Source organism: Rhinolophus ferrumequinum, chromosome 18, assembly GCF_004115265.2.
Source record: "Rhinolophus ferrumequinum isolate MPI-CBG mRhiFer1 chromosome 18, mRhiFer1_v1.p, whole genome shotgun sequence".
In the NCBI taxonomy this organism is placed as follows: domain Eukaryota; kingdom Metazoa; phylum Chordata; class Mammalia; order Chiroptera; family Rhinolophidae; genus Rhinolophus; species Rhinolophus ferrumequinum.
The window spans coordinates 4,195,394-4,215,833 of record NC_046301.1 but is presented as its reverse complement, the minus strand read 5'-3'; the positions used below and the strand labels follow the sequence as shown (position 1 = coordinate 4,215,833).

Genomic DNA, 20,440 nt, shown 5'->3' with positions numbered 1-20,440 from the left:
GTATATGCATTTAGCAGTTTAAAAGTCAATTCAGATATAGTTAAATCTCTGCCAAACACTTGAATATGGTATACTGCCTAATTCTCACAAAACATCTGTAAGTCAGCTATAATTTGTTTCATTTTTATATTTGAAAAAAGAAAACAGTGAAGCTCAGTGAGGTTAACCTATTTATCTCACAGCAAATAATTATTAGTTTAGAATTAAATGCAGGTCTGTCTGACTAAATAATGCATGTTCTATCCAATATGGCACAATGCCCAAGTCTCCCAAAACACACTGAAGATATTTATATATTTGATTTTAACAATTGGCATTTTGTGTGTGTGTGAAGACAGGTATACTGATATATGCAAATCTTGATGTTCAAAATGGGGCTATTTTTAGGAACTTCCATAAAATATCCTTCACAGAGTTCTTACAGAACTTTTCCCATAGATTTAGTCTCATTAATTGACTGAAATAACAAGTCCCTTTAATGTCTTTGGGGCTCAATTTCTTCCTACTTGCAATGTTAAAGGACTGTGTCAGCCCCCGGTTTATTGGAACTCCCCACCAACCCCTTGAAATTCATGGTGTACATGCTGTTGTCCCCACTGTTCCGAGGAGGGAAGAACCCTCTGAGAACCTCACAGCCTTTGCCTCCCTACTCTATCTTTCTTTAGCATCATGCAATTAAGACGGGAAAAACAGAAGTACACTACCACAAAAATGCTTTTCTTGTAACTGTCTTTCCTTCCCTGCAGGGCCAAACGGCTAGATGAATGAGCTTCCGTTCTCTGTCCCCAGGATGCCACCTTTTCTACCTGCTACTCTCTGGATCCTTCACACACAGAGACCATAAACTGCAATTGCTTATGTCAAATCACTGAGACATATTGTAGAGGAGCAGTGGCTTTTCAGTCAGGCAGTCTGATCACTCTGCCACATTCTACACTGTCACTAGTCCCTTCCTCCCTTGGGTTCATCAACCTTGCTCTTTCCTTAGTCCCCTCCTTGCTCTCTGGTCTCCATCTCTTTCTTTCACAGGCTCCTCTTCCTCCACCCACTTCAGCACGTTGGTGTTCTGCCATGTTCCATTCCAAGTCTTCTCTTCTTGGCTCTCCTCCTCTCCGGGGCTTCAAGGAATACCTGACTCCTGATGATTTCTGATGGATCTTCTCTCCCAGAAACTCTCCTTCTAGTTGCTTATGTAGTGCTCCAGATGTCCCATATGCACCCCAAACTCAACAGGTTTCAATCAGACCTCCTTACATTCCTCCTAAAACAGCTCCCCTCTATGTTGTTTCTCTTGGCAAATGGAACCATCACCTTCTTGCTCCGGCCAGAAACCTGGGAGTTAGTCCAGACAGCTCCTCCCCTCCATTACCCTCCATTTCCAATCAATCACCAGATCCTGTCTATTGCATTTCCTCAATATTCTACAGCTGTCCCAACCTCCCAACTGGCACTTCAGCTACCTTAGTTTAGCCCTAATTTTTTCCTCTGGAAGTTACCCTCTCCCTGCTATCTCTTCCCTATTTGTCTTCCACAATGATACTTGTAGACATAACTTTCTAAAACTTGTATGGGATGACATTTAAAAACCTAAAGTCTGCCCTTGTTTAAAATTCTTAAGTTTCCCCACCACATACCACCTTCAGGAAAGTTCTGGCTCTTTGGGCCCATAGAGCCTGGTGTGGCCTGGCCTTGCTTACTTCAGCTGCAGTCCAGCCACACTCAACTTCACCCAGTTCCCAGGACACGGATGTGCACCTTGACACTTTCCTAACCTTTTCATTTGCTTCTCCGTGTTTGCAGAATGCCCTTCCCATCCCCTTCTTATTTGCCTGGCCTTCTCTTTCTCATCCTTCAGAACTCTACACGGGTCAGCTGTTTTCTTTCCCATGCTTCTACAGAACAGGTAAAAATATTTACTACAGCATCAATCAACTTTTCATTTATGCCTCTGTCTCCCCACCAGGCTGTGAGCGAGCGCCTTAAAGGCAAGCATTGTGTCTTACCGTGAAATCCCAGCACCAAGTGGACAGGTACACAGCAGGCACTTAATGGATGCTTAAATGACTTGCTCTGGGTGATATCTAATAAGTGCAGGAGACAACTCTCCAAATCTGCTGGGTGGAGATCCAGAGATCCCTTTTTCCCACCTCATTGTCTCATCTACAAAGAGTAAGTTTGCACAGTGATCTCAATGTCCCTTTTAGGATTTAAGAATTCTGAGGCTTTTACAAAACGATTTTGTGAAGTGTAACTGGTTTCATAAATCCACCCACTGCCGTATTCTCATCTAGGAGCCACAAAGCTTCAGGAGCTGCATTAATTAGATGGCCCTCTGTGACCAGGTATTTAACAAGACCATAGTTTCAATACTTATTACTTTGGTAAGGTTGATTTTCATCTTATCTATCTTCATTTCGCGGTGGCAATGAGAAGAGTATTTTTCATGCTTACAATACTGACACTATGTCTTAAACCATTCGGAGAACTTAAAATTTGAGAGTCTAAAAACCAGGTTCGCCGGAAACTAGGTTCACAGTTGCGAAAATGAGATCACTGAATCACTTTTTTTCTTCGGTTTTGCTATGGCCAGGCCAGCGTGCTAATTAGGTAACTTCTTATCATAATTACCTAGTCAGCCTTAATGGCTTCACCCACACTGCTCGGTCTCTCGCTGGTCCTGTAGGTCCGCTTTTCAATTGCTAAAAACATCTGCTGAGTTCCAGCCCCGAAGAAGCCGGGTGCGCGGGCCTCGCTCCCCGCGGGAAGGCGGCGCCGTGAGGTGGGCAGACGGGTGGGGGACAGTGGGACACGGAGGTACAGTGTGCACACGCTGCCTTGAGTCTCCCACCTTCTCCAGTTGGCTCGTCTCCCCCGCCCCGCCCCCAAATCAACCCCGAGACCCCCTTATTGTGCACCCGGGTCTCCCTGACGGGGCGACGGTCCCGCGTGCGCGTCCCCCTGGGTTTTGTGGCTCGGAGGGGGTCCCGATGGGCCTCTCCGTCCTTCGCCTGGCTGGCGGGAGGTGAGGACGGCAGCCCGCCCTCACGACGCCGCCCGCGAGGGTCCAGGTTTGGGGAGCGCCGGGTCGCCGGGCGTGCGAGTGTGCGAGTGAGTGTGAGTGTGCGCGCGCGCGGTGGCGCGCAGCGGGAGGGAGGGAGGGACCGGGGAGGCAGCGGGCAGCGGGGGAGGGGCGGGGCGGGCGGGCAGCGGCGGGCGGGGAGGGCTCCGGGCTTCAGCGGTGACACTCGGGAGCCAACGCACACTCCTCGCTCGGAGCCGCGAGAGAGCGGAGCGAGCCGAGCCGCGCGCCGCCGCCGCCGCCGCCGCCCGTGGGGCCGGCTCCCCGCGCCCGCCGAGCCTGCGTCCGAGCCGCACGCGCCCCCGGGTCCGAGGACCTCCCGCCGCGGCCCGCTCCGCCCGCTCCACTTCGTGGCAACTTCGGCGGCCGCGCGCCGCAGCCTCGGCCGCCTTTGAAGTTCGCGGCGCTGCCCGCGAAGTTGGGACGCTCGAGCCGATTTCGCTCCTCTTATCCGCCGCCGCCTCGCCCCGTCCCCGCGGTTCAGCGGCCCGCCGCAGCGGGGACGTGGACATTTGCACCCACGCCGCGGGGAGGGCGCTTCCTCTCCCCCGGGAGGAACAGATTTTCCTCAGGTGAGTGGTGAGGGGAACGCCGCCCCCGACGCCCCGCGCCTCCGCCCGCACCCGAGCCCGGCGCGCGGGGCGCTGCCCCGGCTGGGAGGGCGGAGGCGCGTCCCCTCACTCGGGTCCCCGCTGGCGGGGGCGCCCGCTGCCGGGCGCTGCGGGGCCAGGGGCTTGGGCAGGTCTCCGCGGCGTCCCGGCTGCCTCGTGAGGGGCGGCTGGCGGCGCACAGCCCGTGGACCTGCCCTGACCCGCGGTCCGGCCGCCCCGACTCGGCCCGGACTCCCGCCGGGCTGCGGCTCCCGCAGGCTCCCGCCCTCCGCGCCGCCCGAGCACGTCTGCGGGCCGGGGTCCTGCAGGGCGCGCGTGTGCGTCGGAAAGGGGTCCGGCCGGCGTAGGGAGCGGGCGGCGCGGCGGGCGCGGGTTCCGGGCGGCGGCGGCGGGCCGCGCAGCCGGGGCGCGGGCATGTGGGGCGGCCTCGCCCGCCGGCCCCGCCGCTCCGGCTCCTCATTCGTCCTCTGCGTGGTGGGCGAGCGTCGTCAGAGAAACTTCCTCGAGCTGCGCAGCCTGGCCTGGGACCGCTCCTGTGTGTGCGGGGAGCGCGGCGCCGCCGCGGGACGGGGCCACCGGCGTCGCGAGGCGCTGCTTGCTCGGTCCGCGAACCCGCGGGACGGAGCCGAGAGCCGGGGCCCGACGCCCAGGAGTCCCGACGAGGGGTTCAGGTCCCAGCTCTTCCCTCGCGGCAGTTCGCCGGCTGCTGCGTCTGGGGTGCGGTTTGGTTTCCTTGGCGCCCTCGTCCCTGCACCCCGCGGCCCCGCGCCCGCCCCACGCGGTGGGCGCTGAGGCCCCTGCGCTGGGCCGCGCTGCCCTTCGGCCGGGTCGCCGCTCCCCTCCCGGTCCCGTTCGGGGCGCTGTCCATCCCCTGCTCTGGGGACGAGGAGCTCCCTGAAACCAAGACCTTGAGCGGGAAATGAACCTGAGCAAACGTCTCCGGGTTTGATTTTTTTTTTTTTTCCAACTGAGTTCTTGGGAGCAACTTAGTTGGGTTGGTGAAATTTGTTTCCTTCTCATCTTTCGATCTAGCTAAACCACAAAAAAGAATTCATTTCTTCATTTAGCTGCTGGTCTGTTCAAACCCACTGCCCCCTCGACCCCGTGCGCCCCTCCTCCTCTCGCCTCGTTTCCTGAACCCTTTTCTTTCCCGAAGGAGGGACTCTCCGCACCTCCTCCTCTCCTCCTCCCACCCGGTCCCTGAGCGCCTGTGAGAACCAGGGAGTCGTCAATGGAAATAAATAGGAGCCGCTCCGTTCTCCGCCCCCTTCTCACGAGCGGAAAGCTCCCGGGCTCGCAGACGAGAGCGAGCGGCCCTCCTCCGGAGGGGGCAGCTGGGAGGCTGTGGCGGGACCGAGTTGTGTTCTTAGCCCCCACAGATGGATGCGAGCGCAGATACGCGCAGGGCTCAGGGTACTGAGGGCGCCTGGTCCTTATTATTAGTCGTCGTTTATTAAGAGTGATAATAAGGCCCTCATCCTAGCTGAAGCTTGTGTTTATATATATTTTTTTCTGTCAGTCTCTCATTACAGTGGTTTCAGAAAGTGGAAACCCCATAAAAGTATTAATTCCTCACACTTATTCTGCATATGGGATTAATCAAATGTCAAAAAGATACTGTTATTTTACCAAAGTTTTAACCGATGAACTTTGAGAAGGTTGCAGTCTTGTGAAATGCCCTCATTTGCCTCCATCTGGCTTCTGAAAGTTCAAAAAACTTGGCACCATAATTAATTACGGTCCCAATTCCCATTTTCAATCTAAACCTATATTCAGGATTATATTAAAATATCCCATCATTTATCCTTTAAAAGTGATTCTGATGAGTTTAAATTCTTGGGGATGGGTCAGCTGGGAATGAGGGGCTCAGAAGTTAAATTAGTACTATTTCAGAGTCCTCTCAAAAATCTTATTTTTAAAGAAATTACAAGTGCTTTCTCTGCACAATTCTTAACTTCAGTGAATGTCCTTAATCTTTACCACACGCTGGAAACATAACAGCTTGCAGCTTTGTCTGTATTATTGTTTTCATTTTTATGTCAGGACGTTTTATTCATTAAACCTGTATGTCGAAGTCGCAGGCACAGCGTGGCAGTAACACTCTGTTTTAATTAGTAACTATCATAAAAAAGAAGCTAGAACTCTGTAATGGGCCTAAATTGCTATGAATTATGTGTGGTTTAAATTACGCGTTTATTTCAGCAGAAATGAAACCATGAATATAAAACATCTTTAATCATTTGCAGATACAGCTTTTATCTCCAAGATGTAACAAAATATATAATTGAAAAATATCCTCCTAAGAACGAGGGCAGCCCCCACCATCAGTTTATTTGTCCTGGGTCTGTTGAACATTCATGTGGTAAATTATGACTGTGAAAGACTAAAGAGTAATGTTATAACCTGGCAATCCCGACTGAGCTGATGGAATGCTGCCTTCGAAGTAGCCACAGTGGGTCAGACTTCAGAAAATTTAATGGAGCGACTTTTTCAGTTGGTTTCCTGAACCTGGCAATTCAGGTTTTTGGTTTTGTTTGTTTGTTTATTTATTTGGTTTTAGTTTTTTCACCTGGATTTACTGACCAGACTGTATGATGTAGGGGGAAAATGTGTTATAAAACTCTTAACAAATTATTTGAAATGAAAGGGTGAAAGGTAGAATTAAAATGTATCTGTTATCTTCCTATATTCATTTCTATAATAGTTTTCTTCAGTCTATCAAGAGGTCAGAATTTTTATTTTAAAACTGATTGTGTTTTTATTGTCATGGTTGTTAAGACAGAGCTTAATTTTTCATTTTGCTGATGCATGAATAGATGGAAATGGAACAATTGTGCCTGAATTAACAGAGAGCATAGGAGCGGTGTGAATTCCACGTTATTTGCACTGATAAAAATTATATTAATCGCTCTTCCTTAGTTTTCCCAGTGATAAAGTAGTTGATTCTAGTGACTAAGAAGTGCTCTCTCCCACTTTGTTTCTCTCCCTGTCTTCTCATTTGCTTTGGGGGGCCATGTACCCACAGTAGCAGCCTGGTAATGAATGAACCTTGCCAGTGTCAGTTGCCATCAGCCCATCTCCAGGAAGCATGTCCCATAGTCATCTGTATTGGGTCAAAGGCAAGAGTAACCTACAAAAACCACTCATATTATTCATTTGACCTTGAAACAATGTCTATTATCTGTAAATATTTTGGAAAGATTATTCTGAAGAACAGAATTTATTCTTCCCCTACTGGCTCACAATCATTTACTAGAAGCAACAGCTAAGCAAGTTATAGTTGAATAGTAAATCACACCAAATTTTTACTTTGAAAACTGATTTCAAAATTGAAGTCCTTCAACATTTACTCCATTTCAGAATGCTCTGCAAAGTTATACCCTGAAGTTAGGCTAGATTCTGCTTTATTTTCCCCCTAGATTATAAATGCAAATCGGCACCCAGGATGCGTGCAGTCATGCTTCTGTATGTTAATTTCCACCTAAGAAAACAATAAATACTTTGCTGTTGTCATCATTGTTAAAAAGAATCACATAATATGACATGGAAAAACAAAACTGCTAGTATTTTATTGCGTGCAGTGGTATGTTGACTATACAGGCAGTTACATTTCTGGGAAAAACCACACCATCCTAGTACGAGTCTGTTTGGTATGGGAACAGATTCAAGTGTCTGGCCACTTCTGAGCTGACACCTGCCATTTGCTGTTCAGTAGCCCACCAGTGCCCAAGCCAGTGTCGAAAGCAGGTTGTATTCTTGGCTGCTTCTTCTTAAGCATACTTCCCAAACCTAAAGACTCTACATCCATATCTTCTCCGTTCCTTTTGGTAGTTGACTGACAAGTGCAAACTAACAAATCCATACATTTTAGTCATTTTGAAATATTTGGAAAATATGAAATATATAACGTTAATTCACCCAAGATAAAAGACGGTGCTTGTATTGCATTTTAAAAATTAAGAGTAAGGTATTTGCTCAGTAGGGGATAAAAGTGAACTGACAATATATTTCTTAGATTTTTCCCTTTGAGATAAAAAGACAGATTTGACCACAGAACAGCTGGATATTGGGTCTTGTTACAACATCAATTCTTTTAAAGAACTCACTGAGCTAGATTTGATTTAGACTTTCCTATAGAGTCCACAGATCTCAGGTTTTTCAGTGTAGAAACTTCCCAGGTTACACGTCCTTATTCCTTCAATAATTCCCAGAGCCTTTGGAAACGAATTTGTTTTAGTAAGTTGCTGAATAGTTTTTGGTTTTCATTTGTTAATTTCTTCCTGAAGCAGATTTGAACATGACATGTATTTAATGCTTCATGTATTTCTCTAAAGTATTTATGTTTAGTTTCACTTGTGAAAGCTCTGAAGTGAATCTTTTCTTTAAAAAAGAAAACTGGCAGAATGTATATATTTAACTTATCAAATGTCTCCTTCAGTCTTTTGAAAGAATTTGCTGCCTTTTATATAGTTATGAGAAAAGAAAAAAAAAGCATTTTTAGAAATAATGGGGTTATATAAAGTTTGGAAGGAACTCAGTAACAACATGATTACCGTGATTGGAAGTCAAGTCATTTGAGTGGAGCTGTTAGCCCCTGCCTCTGCCATGTGAGGTTAAATGTAAGAACCGAGTAACAGACATCGAGTTAGCAGCAGGCACGCACGTCTGTCTTCTAGGTGGAATGATTTCAGCGGTTATCACACTTAATGGTGACAGAGTGAAGGAGGGGGCAACTGTACAAATTTCTCTCTTAATGTTTTTTTCTCCCTAATATTAAATCAAGGTCAACACCTTTTCCTCCCAGCTGTGTGCTCAGGGAGCATGTATTCTACAGTGTAAAGTCATAGCCAGAAATATGCACTATATTCAGATAGGTGTTTTATCACAATTAAAAATCACCATAATCACATCTTGTTCTCTGAGGCAATATCTTAATACACACACATCTAGATAAATGAGACTGAAATGTAGCGTTTTGTAAAATATGCAGTAAAAACTAAACCCAGAAAGATTTATAGTGTGCTATCTTGTTTTTGAAACCACCATGAGTATTTTCTAAGTTATAATATAGAAACTATGAACAAGTGTTTATGGGAAAGATAAATAATACCATATCTGGATCGTTGACAAACAAAATGAGGGGTAACATTGCACTTACTTGAAAATATTATGTCTAAAAGGGAAAAGCTAGTGTAAAAGGGCTTGATTTACTTAGGATTAGTTTCTCCGATTGAGGTGCTACGTGTGTCAGGTGCCTCCTGGAGTATAGGTGGTCACGATTTATAGCACGTTGTAGTGCAAAGGAAACCATAGTGATCCACGTGAACCTGGGGATGGCTTTGATTACCCCCTTTATTCAGGTCAGATGTCCTCTAAGCCCACAGGCATTGCCAAGTGTAACATTATGCATTTTATTCCAATAATAAAATGTGTTTCTGATTAAATTATTGGTCATACCAAAACAAATCCCAACACACACACACAAACAAAAATGTACTCGATCCATTTGAGTTATCTTGTTTAAAATACATTGAAAAACAAATAATAAATACATTTTTACCCAGAGGGACACACTTGATTAAAATCTAAATATTATTCATATGTTAATAGTGCTCAATAAATGTTGTAATTTCATATTAAATTACAGCACTCACTAAAGTTCACTGATATTATCAAAAGCTTCACGTTGGGTTGGATTCAGAAGTAACTGGATCCTGTAATTGAAGAGATATGTATTGCCACCAGTGGTGACAGAGATCAGATGCAGCAGTGCTAGCTGACACACGTAGCAAATAGAAAAAAGCAACCATTTATCTCTTCCCTTCCTGACTCTTGCATAGGTCAGTTCCGAGGGGGTCCTTCAAAGTTTGCTTCAGTGTGCTATGAAAATATGGTACTTATTTATGGAAAACATAAAACTGCCTCTTAAATGGGAGATAAAAATTTAACAGCCTTAATGATGGTGGTGTCAGGATCGGCCGCACTAGTAGACGAACTAATAGGCAGGCCCCGTGAGCGATGGGCTTGAGAGGTATTGGGGAAGCCACCCTGCCCCCAGATATCACCAAGGCCTCTGCTGGTACTCAAACACTGCCTGCAAAAAGATGATTTTTCGTTTGTAAAATAATTTTTTTCAGTGTTCCCTAGAAGTATGAAAATACCCATTGGAGGGGAAGAAGGGTAAGCTGATGTCAGCTGATGTATTACTAACATCTTACTAACATCAAGATGTTATTAGCTAGATAAAGCCAGGCTGGAGTGAGGCTACCTTAAGACAGTTTGAGAGAGGGGTGATAGATACCTTGGGATCGTTTGGCCTCTCCCTTCTTTGGACAGCCTACCTCTAGTATATACCTGCCCTTTATTCTCTTCCAGTGATAATTAATTCTCAGGTTCTATATGCTAGTGCAAATTATCCCCAGGGCCAGCTTTAGGGGGCAGCAGTGAGCAGGCCCGTTCCTAGTTGAATGCTTTACCATCTTGGAATTCTTAATTTTGCACAAGAGGTCTTGCACTGGGCCCCACAAATTTTCATTTTACACTGGATCCCACAAATTATGTAACTCATCTTTATTCTACCTTGGTGTGATTTTAAAACATAGAATCTTGATGTTGAGGAACTAGAAAGGACATTTGAGATTATCTTTGCAAGGTTAGATCCAGTGAATATTAGTATTTAAAAACTTGTCTTTTAAGTTAAGTGAAAGATACAGGATACTCTTTTTAACCAATTGAGGTAGAGGTTTCCCATTGCCTCTAAAATCATACTGAACAGGTAGCCAGCTTTCTGATAGTTCAGTCTTGTAAAGCAGAGATCTCCTAAAGGGACTGTCTGTCCTCTGTGCCTCATTATGGCATACAGATGTCTCATTATGGTGAAGGGAGAAAACATCAGGAGGTCTACTTCTATTTACTTTCATGTATAAAGAAGGGAAATAAGCTTGGCAAATATTTAATATATCTATCAGCAAAGGCACTCCTACTCATCATATCAGATGGTCATTGAACAAAAAAATGGCAGAAGTGACAGCTTCTATAAAGTAAAAATAATACAGGGTGACAATAATGACGTTCTAATCATCTCTGACACAAATTCACCAGAAAAAGATTGGAAATACGCAATTTCATCCACTAGAATAAACTGATACTCATCCCAGTATAGAGTGCCTTAAGTTTTTTTATATATGAAATATATATATTTTAATCACAACTATTAAGAGATTTACAGACAATGAATTACAGAGCCAGAGGTCTTACGAGGAGGTAGACAGGAAGCTGAGAGAGTTCTCAGATAAATTAGTCACCACTGTCTTCATGTATTCTTAGTTATTTGTATCAGCATTTCAATAAGTCCTCTGTTACCAATACATAGATATTACAGTCCATTATTTTCTGAAAATTTCAGTGTTCTAAGAATTAAATGTTATCCAACCTTCTTAATGCTCATAAAAATATATATTGTATTACATTTTGGAATTTTTATTTGAAATTTTATTGATTTTTCAGTAAAGTCTGTTATTCACATATGTTGAAGATGTTTCTGTGCTTTGAATTTCACAATGTGAATACAATTATTTGTTAATAATATTATACCTTTATATAACTCACCTTTGTTTACAAGGCACTTCCACATCCATCATCGTCATAGGAACCCAGTGAGGAATATCTTATATCCTCCTACTCCTGAGAAATCCAAGACCAGTTTCAGTTAAGAGACTTAATGGAAATGTCTAAAAACTTTAAATTGAGATTAATTGCCAAATTAATTTACAAGGACACAGTTTGCTTACTGTATTTTTTTATAATTTGATGATTCAAAATATTAATTTAGTCTAAATTCACAAGGTCTTAATTGTAGGCTGCTTATGTGCTAAATGTTTGTCTACTGTTTTAAAGTGAAAGATACAGGATACTCTTTAAGAGTGATAGTTAACTTATTAGGGAATTTTTTTAGAGGAAAATGATTATACTTTTCCACTTTTAAATCAGTAAAGTCATGCCTAAACAACTTGTCTTTGAGAGTAAGAATATTTTGGTTCAGAATAACAAAGGGCTAACAGTGATAAATAGATAACTAATGCCCACACCTGTCCTTCTAGAAGATTAAAGAGGTGTTTAATTGGGGACATCGTTGAAAGTGAAAGGGGTATCAATTTCTGAATGTTTCTAAGTTCTGGTGTAAACCTCTCTCAGCTCCCCACATCCCCAATCACTGTTCACACAAATTATACCCCAATCACAAAAGGTAAACTAGTTTATCACTTTGCTTTATTAAGTCTCCAGATAGTCATGGAATCAGGTCTTAAAGGCACATCTCCTTTCCTTCCTTCAGCCCTCCTCTTAATAGTCCAACTGACCAACCATTCAAATCTGGGTGTTAAAATGCCCTAAGATACGCCATTTGTTGAATCCGATTGTGTGTGTGTGTGTGTAATAGACAAAACCATTAACATACTTTGGATTTAAATTGTCTGGAAAAGAAAATAATAAAACATACTTTCTTCAGTTAGTAGAGTTTAATAAGAAAATTAGAGATTAGAAAAATGAGTTATAACGTTATTAGAGATGTGTAACTCATTGTTACTTTGAAACATATTCCAATTATGTATAGTAGGTACAACACTAAAAAGATCAAGGTGCAGAATACCTTTTTAAAACAGTAATCAGCTCTACAGTTATTCTATTAATAATGTAACATTTTTGAAAGGTAAGATTTGAAGTTAAATCAGGTCTAAGATTTTTTTAAATAAATGATTTCCTCCCAAAATGGATGAAATTGTACATTTCAGTAGAATAATGAGGGTTATTAGAGATACATACGATATGATATTTTAAATATTCTGAAAATTTAAAACCCTTTAAAACATAGGTTAAGTAAGTACAGATAGTGAAAGTGCTTACACACACACACACACACACACACACACACTCACATGCTCATATTAACACTTCAGCCGCCAAATTCAATCTGTAATTGAGAAACTCTATATATAAAGTTCATTCACACTTAAAAGCAACAACGAGAAAGAGGCAGTTTCGAAACCGTTTTCTCTTGGCAGGCTGTATCTTGTGTAATGACCAATGAACGTTGTTGACCTCCAATGTTCACCAGCTGCAGCCTTTTCTTAGCAATTCCCTTAAAAAAATTTTTTTTAAAGAAAACCACACCTAACTGTATATCTTACTTTTGGGGGGAAAGGGATGAAAAAGAAAATTGAGTCTGAATTTTGTGGTTTGTTATCTCTCTGTTTGTCGTAGGTTTATATGAACGTATTATTTCATTATAATTTTCTATAGACTCATCATTAAAAGTGACTGTGGGGTCTGTCCATATCCTCTGCATTTTGAATGTCCTGTTCTTTAATCATCTTTTAATCCAGAAATAATAATGCAGAACATCCCAGGAACTGAGCCTAATCCTCAGCTCTCGAGTCTCTACACGTGCCTCTGAAATCCTATGCTAGATCCACTGCCTAAAAAGCATGAGCACACTCACCTTTGAACCAGTTTTAATCCAGTTTGTTTATTAAATAATATTGATGTTTTCAGATATGGCATATCAAGGCTAAGAAAGAGAATATTAAGAGTTTCCTGCTGTTTGGGTGATTATTTTTAAAAACCCAACATTTTGGCCTTTTCTCTGTGTTTCTAGTCAGTCTCTAATTGATTAAGAACCTAAGCTTTTACCTGATAGGTTGGGTAAGTAAAGATAGAATAATCTGATGCTGAAACTCCTTCTCGTATCTCTGTTTTAAGAGCAAGTCAAAACGTGTGTCCTTTGCTGGTAAATAAAATTTTACAACTACTTTGAGAAGCTGATTTTTACTATTTGTAAATAAATAGAACCTTTTTTAAATTTTAAAAGAGTATTCACATCCATTATTTCTAATCTCACAACAATCCTGGGAATAATTGTCTCCATTTTGTAGATGAGGAAACTCAGACTCAAAGAGATTAAGAGACTTGCTTAAAGTACAAAAGCCAATGATGTATTTAGTCAGAACTTCTTCAACTCAGATCTTCTTACTCCAAGTCCAGTAATCATTTCCTATTTTAATTTGGCAGCCTTTTAACTGTCCCCAAATGAATGAATGAATGAATGACTGAATGCATGCATGCATGCATACACACATACATGCATACCTACATAAAAATTACATGACAGTGGCAGATGGAAAAGAATTAAGAACAGGCCAAAAATTAAATTTGTGTTTGTAAGAAAATCCAGTCCTGAATTGACAGGGACCCAAGACGTGGGAAGAGCTCAACTGAGACACAAGATAGGAGAAAAGTCAAGATCTAGGGAAAAAAGGTAAGGGGACTGATACATTAACTATCCTTTCTCCTAAGTTCTCTACACTACTGGATTGTCAGGAACCTGTGTCCTTGGAGAATGTTATCTCATCTCTGTAAAGACAAGGCGCCTCTAAGTTTGTAGTTTGTTTTGGAGTTGAATTTTATGAACAGGATGATAGGGGAAATATATACCATGTTTCCCCGAAAATAAGACCTAGCCGGACTATCAGCTCTAATGCGTCTTTTGGAACAAAAATTAATATAAGACCTGGTATAATATAATTAATATAATATTATACCTGGTATTATATTATACCCGGTCTTATATTAAAATAAGATCAGGTCTTATATTAAGTTTTGCTCCAAAAGACACATTAGAGCTGATTATCCGGCTAGGTCTTATTTTCAGGGAAACATGGTATTCAAAAGCTGTTACTTTCACTTTTTATAAAAACAAGACAACTACATACTCATGTGCCCCCACCCTTTTTTTCTCTTTTCTTCTTTCTGGAAATAATAATAATTTAGGGTTTAACCCTTTTAACTATTTAGGATCCCTGATACATCGATTACAGTTATTCTTAAATTACGAGATGAAAACCAGGGTGCTCTCTCAGCAGATGATAGGTTACAGGATTGGAAGACACCGTGACTCCTAGTGCAGCCTGTGAACTGTCAGCAGCATCTTGGAGGAGCTTGTTAGAAGGCTCATGGCCACCCAGACCTACTGAGTCAGAATCTACATTTCAGCAGGAAATCGGGGGTGGGGGTAGGGGGGTCTGTGTTCACCTGAAAGGCTGAGGAACCCTGAATTACATCATTTGTGTTCTCTGATCAGAATGTACCCCAACCAAACCAGATTGTACGTGTTTTCAGAAGAAAGAGGCCCTGTATTCTTACCAGGACGTTTTTGGGTTCTTAAGGACAGAAAAGATGTGTCGTTATAGCAGCTGCCTGGGTCAGCCAGCACGCACTGACTATGGCAGCTGGGCCAACAGATGTCCACAGTATCCACTTCCCCACTTTAGGTTTCACACCATAGCCTGGTAAAGTTCAGCACCTCTAGGGGCAACAGGATGGCTCAGTTAGAGCACAGTGCTCTTAACAAGGTCGCCAGCCAGTTTCATCCCCACATGGGCCACTGTGAGCTGCGCCCTCCATAGATTGAAACAACTACTTGACTTGGAGCTGATGGGGCCTGGAAAAACACCCTTAAAAAAAAGTTCACCTCTAAAATTATCAAAAGCATCCTGGACTTATTTCCAATTTAGCTTATGTTATCTCTTGGGAAACACATTCCATAAATCAGTAACAAGAGTCGATTTTATTATTTCCATGTTCATTTATTTATTACACACCCACAAATGTCGCGGGCATCTGCTTGGTATTGGGCTGTGTCACTCACATTGTAACTGCTGTGGAGATAAAGAGGGTTTCCTTCCTACCCTGGTGACATCTCAGGAATATGGACAAACAATTGTAAATGGTCTACAGCAGAAGTATGAGCATGGAAAAAGGCACAAGTAGATTTCCAGGTGTGGGAGATGCCCCAGTCCTGAGGAATGAATAGGGGTTTGCCACCTGGAGAAGCTGCAGAGGCTTCCTTGGCAAGGAGGTGGGGGGTCCCGCTGCTGGGAACAAGGGGCAGAGCGGGGTCCTTGAAGGACGAGTTTCACAGAGTAGCGGCTGGAGGGTATAGGTTCTCGGGGGCGTGGACTTCTCCAGGTCAGGGGGCGCCGTCTGACTTTTTTTTTCCAGGAAAATGAAAGATTTTCGTCTGTTAAGATAACTGTCAGCACTGTGCAAAATGATGGAGGAGAGATGTAGGAAGTGGGTGTGAGAGCAGCTCGTGAGATGCACCATGTGGGTCGCTGGAGGCATCAGCAGTGCGGATTGAGAAGAGAACATACGGGAGAACGCGTGGCAGGTCGGGGCAGGATTGGATGGTTAACAGGACATAGCACGGAAAGCAGAGAACGTTGGGGTTCCTAGTTCGGTACCTGGCAGCACTGGTGCTGGGCGAGGGCTTATGCTCAGGCAGCCAGCGCCTCACGGAACCCTTCCGCAGCCTTGCCAGGACCAGTGTTGGTTTTCCGTCAGCAAACATGGGCCCGAGGCGCAGCCGGGTAGGGGTCTGCCCACATCGCAGTGGTACGGAGGGGTTCTGGCAGAGGAAGGACCGGGCCGGCCTCCGACTCCAGCCTGGTCCTGCGTCTGGCGCAGCGCAGCCACGACGCTCCGCAGACATCTCCGTGTGCCTGGGCACCGGAGGGAAGTGGGTCTGGAGCCAAGAACCAGCTCCGAACCTTGGCAAACCACCACCCACAGCCCTGCATAGTCCAGACATTTTAGGGATTTTTCTGCTGGGAGAGATTTCTGATGACCTTAATCTCGGCTGTAAGCTTCTTGAAAGCAATATATTTAAGCAGATTATTTAGTGCCTACTTTGTGCAAGAACTGAAGAAGTCTTCGTAGGGGAAGTGAAGATGAGGAAAAGGTAATTTTTATCTTAGGGACACTTACTTGCATAAACTCATGTTATGTAAGCCTTAGGAAGAGCTTTTTTTAAGGACAAGAAAAGTATAAAAATAGTTGTAATTCAAGTGAGGTAAGAAAGGACCATAAACATCAAAGTGTCTGGTTTCACCAGAGGACTGTGATTCTGCCTTATCTGTCTCTGAGGTCCCCAGGGCACTTGCAGTGGCATTAACACACGCGTTCACGTCCTGGCGGTGTACAGAGGGACCGGGTACGAACCCCCTCAGGAAGCACCACACTGCTGCAAACCTATTAAAGCATCGCCCCGAGATTTTAGAGCGCCTTTTTCTTTTCTTTTTTTTGGCATCTCACTTCAGAAAGCCTCCTTCCTCTGGCAGAACACCTCCTACTTTTAAACCTGCTCCTTCCAGTGTAAAGGTTTTGTCAGGTAAGCCTTTATTTTCCTGAGGTCCCACCGCCTTCTCTGCAGTGTGTTGCCAGCCAGTAGCCAGGCCGCAGCCTCCACCCCCTTTCTGTCTGATAAGGGGCCTCCAAGCACCGGTGTCACTCCCCACCCAGCACCCCTGGGCTCAGCACTGGCCACTTGTTCCTCACCTGATGAGAATGTCACGGCCTCAGTGAGTCAGAGCCTGTCTTCATTCCCCTTGGCTTGCCAGGGTGTCCCCCTTGGTGGCTGAGGGTCACAGTGAACACCCAGGTGAGTCAGATGCCCAGATGCGAAGCCAGGTAGACCAAATAGGTACTTCCTCACGGTCTTCCCTCAGTTTCCTCATCTGTGAAGAGCCCCTTCCCAATACTCTGTGGCTCTCCATGCAAGTCCCTGCTGAAATGGCACTTCCTCAGAGGGGCCCTCCTGCCCCTAAGCTGGAAGGGCTCCTTTCCCCCAATCTCCCGTCCACCTCTGCCTGCTTTCAGCTTCATAAGGAATGTTCTCTGGAACCCCTACAGTGTTCACGCACTCGCCATCTCTTACCCACTGAAGCGTGCGCTCCCCACGCACAGCATCGCCACAACTGCCTGTTTGCTGCAATGTTTCCAGGCCCCAGGCGGAGCGTCCCGTAAATCTCTCTGGAACCGGCCAATGACCTCTGCATTCCGTGGCACCTGCCGTTTCAGCAGAAGTTTCTGTGGTCACTGCCTGCTGCTGGGTGCCGCCTTTACTGCGTCACTAGAAGCTGGGTTACTGAAGAGTTCTTTGAACAAGACTTGAGGGAAGCCGCAGCCCATGTGTTCAGCAGACACAGATGGCAGAATTATCAAAGCAAGTTTTAAAACCAGATCTGTCATAAGAACAGGACTATCTTTGAATCTGAATAATTTAAGTACTGGTGTTCGTATGTGGTTTTGTTAGTTTGTGAGTAGAAGAATAAAAACCTCTTGAATTTTGAGGTTCCTTTAAGAAGGTAGTAGGTATTACCTGGGACAGATGGGAAGTCAATGAAGTTCACGGTTGTTGCTGATGGATAAGTAGAGACACTGATCATTCTGTAGAATCTTGTGCTGCGGCTACAGTATTTTGTTTAAGCCTTAGTTTTAGCCTCGTTATCCCAAGACCAGTAATGATCTCAGTTCAGAAGATGTACTGATTATTCAGTTTGGTCCAGTGATCAGTCAGTATTTAGTGACTATGATGATTACAAAATATCTGAAAAGATGGCTGATTTTTCTCCTTTAGAGTATTAGACTTCGCAACTTGGTGACTGTCCCGATGACCCTGTCCTCTAGCCTGTGTTTCCTACCTGGCACTGAGCTCACTGCCCCTCATCTTGCCCACGCCTGAGAGTCCACGTCATTGTCACATCAGCCACTCCTTCACGATCCCTCCCTCGACAGGGCTGCTCTCCAGTACAGAGCCTGGTAGCACCAGTTCTGAGACGTGGGTTCACAGGGCGTTCTTAAATTTCATGTGGCCTATCCGCTAGACACAGCTTAGGAATGAGTCCTGGTCATTTCTATCAGGTGACAATGCTTTCTTGTCAGATATTCTTCATTACTGCCCTGTCTGTCTCTCTGGCTCCCTGCTCACTTACCATAAACAACCCCTGACCCGAACTAAAATACGCATATGGCTTCAGACTTCTTCCTCCTCCAGGTACTTTGAACAAATGAGCTGGCCTCAGATGTTATGCAAAATAGAAGTTCCACGAAGCAACTACGTGTGTGTGTGTGTATTTATCACCTTTCCCCAGCATATCTCACCTACTTTCCCTGTATCCAGCAGATCTCATTTCCCACCACGACAACTGATATGTTTTTGTTTTTCAATATTTTTGTTTTTCAACCCACATGCCTTTCTATTTCCCACCTTAGTGTGTACTCCTTTACGCCTTTCTCTATTCTAATACCTTATGTAAGTAAGAATTAGCTTTTAAAAACTGCATCTAAGATGGCCAGCAATTTATAAATTCCTTGACGCCACCTGGAAATTCTACTTGACTAATTCCATTTCTCTCAGATTCCTCTGTCTCTTCGCTACTTACGTTTTGTCATTTTATTGTACCAGTGTTCCTATAATCAAGGTGTGATCTCTGACACCTCTATTTTCCTCACTTCCTGGCTCTAACCCACCTGCACATTCTGGTGAGTGTAAAACACACCCGGAATCTGCGTTTCTCTCCATCCCCTCCACGAACTGGAAGCATCACTTGTCTGCCATGGGCAACCACAGTAGCCTTCATCTAATCTTTTTGCCTTTACAGAGATGAGATTGATTCTTGCTTTTATGTTATCCCTTTCCTAAAATCCATTTTCTACACAATAGAGTTATTCCTGGAAAACATGGATGAGGGCGTGGTCCTGGGCTGCTGAGGGTGCTTTCCATCCCACTCAGAAGAGAACGCAGACTCCTTCGTGTGGTGTGGAGAGCTCCACGGATCTGCCCTTGCCCCACTCTGCTCTACGCTAACATCCCTTCTGGTCATTGTACCCCAGGCCTAGGGCCACAAGCTGCTTCTCTGTCTGGAATGCTCTTCCCCTGACATTTGTTTCACTGGCTTCCTCTTGTTCATATCTCAGAGTCAATGTCATTTCCTCCAAGAAGCCTTCTCAAAATGTTCCATCTACAGTAACCACACTTTCAAACAGGCCTGTTTTGATTCTCTGCACAGCAGTGGATAGCAGCCTGCGGTGTTTTCTTGTGTGTACCTATCTGTGCAGGGTCTACCATCCCCACTGGAACGTTGCTTCATGACACCACGGGCCTTAGAAGAGCACCTGGCATGTAGCAAGGACACCTGACTTACATGTGGAATAAAACAATCAGTGAATGAGTGAATATACTGACATTATTGGACTCTGTTGCCTGGGTATGTAATTTTTGTCTTTATAAGTAGATTATAAAGTGCTAGGATATTTCTTTTTAGCCTTCACATCACCCAGTTCAATTTGGAGTGTACGGTCAGTGCTCGGCAAATTCTTACTCTCTCGATATTCAGCTCTTTTGACCATATTTAGTTTTTTGGTATCTTAAGGACTCTATGGAATATCTTACTGAAAATTTCCCTTCCTGGCTAAAATAACTATAAAAATATGAAAGCAATAGCTGACATGCTATAGTCTTAACCCCCAGTAAGCTCACCTCTAGAGTCTCAGTGATTATTCCCAAGGGGATTAGAACTGGGTTTACTCTCTTACCGAAAATCACATTGGTATTCTTCGGTGCTCTCACCAGTGTGGCAAAGCTTCTCCCAGGATTACCTACAACTTCTCCCAGGATTGCCTTCCTCTTTTCTGACACCTTCTGCAAGTAAGAATTAGCTTTTTAAAACATGAACTGGGTGGATGCTTTTCCATAAAAGGAGGCTGGGTTTTCACCACTTCTGTCCTTAGCCTGTTGTTTCTTGTCTTAGAATTAGATAGAGAGGGTGTTAGATAAGTTATGGCGTGTATCCTGGAGGAAATTAGTTTCTATCTTATGCTACCAGCTTTCATAAGAGACATACGAGGTCTAACAATT

General features: G+C 44.2%; 1 protein-coding gene across 1 annotated transcript in view; it reads left to right on the top strand.

Moving 5' to 3' along the window:
• Positions 1-3,376: 3,376 nt before the first annotated feature.
• Positions 3,377-20,440, top strand: part of NDNF (neuron derived neurotrophic factor) — a 34,870-nt gene continuing 17,806 nt past the window's right edge. Inside the window, exon 1 of the mRNA XM_033134904.1 lies at positions 3,377-3,651. The gene's annotated coding sequence lies outside the window, so the exon portion shown is untranslated. The remainder of the gene's footprint in view (positions 3,652-20,440) is intronic.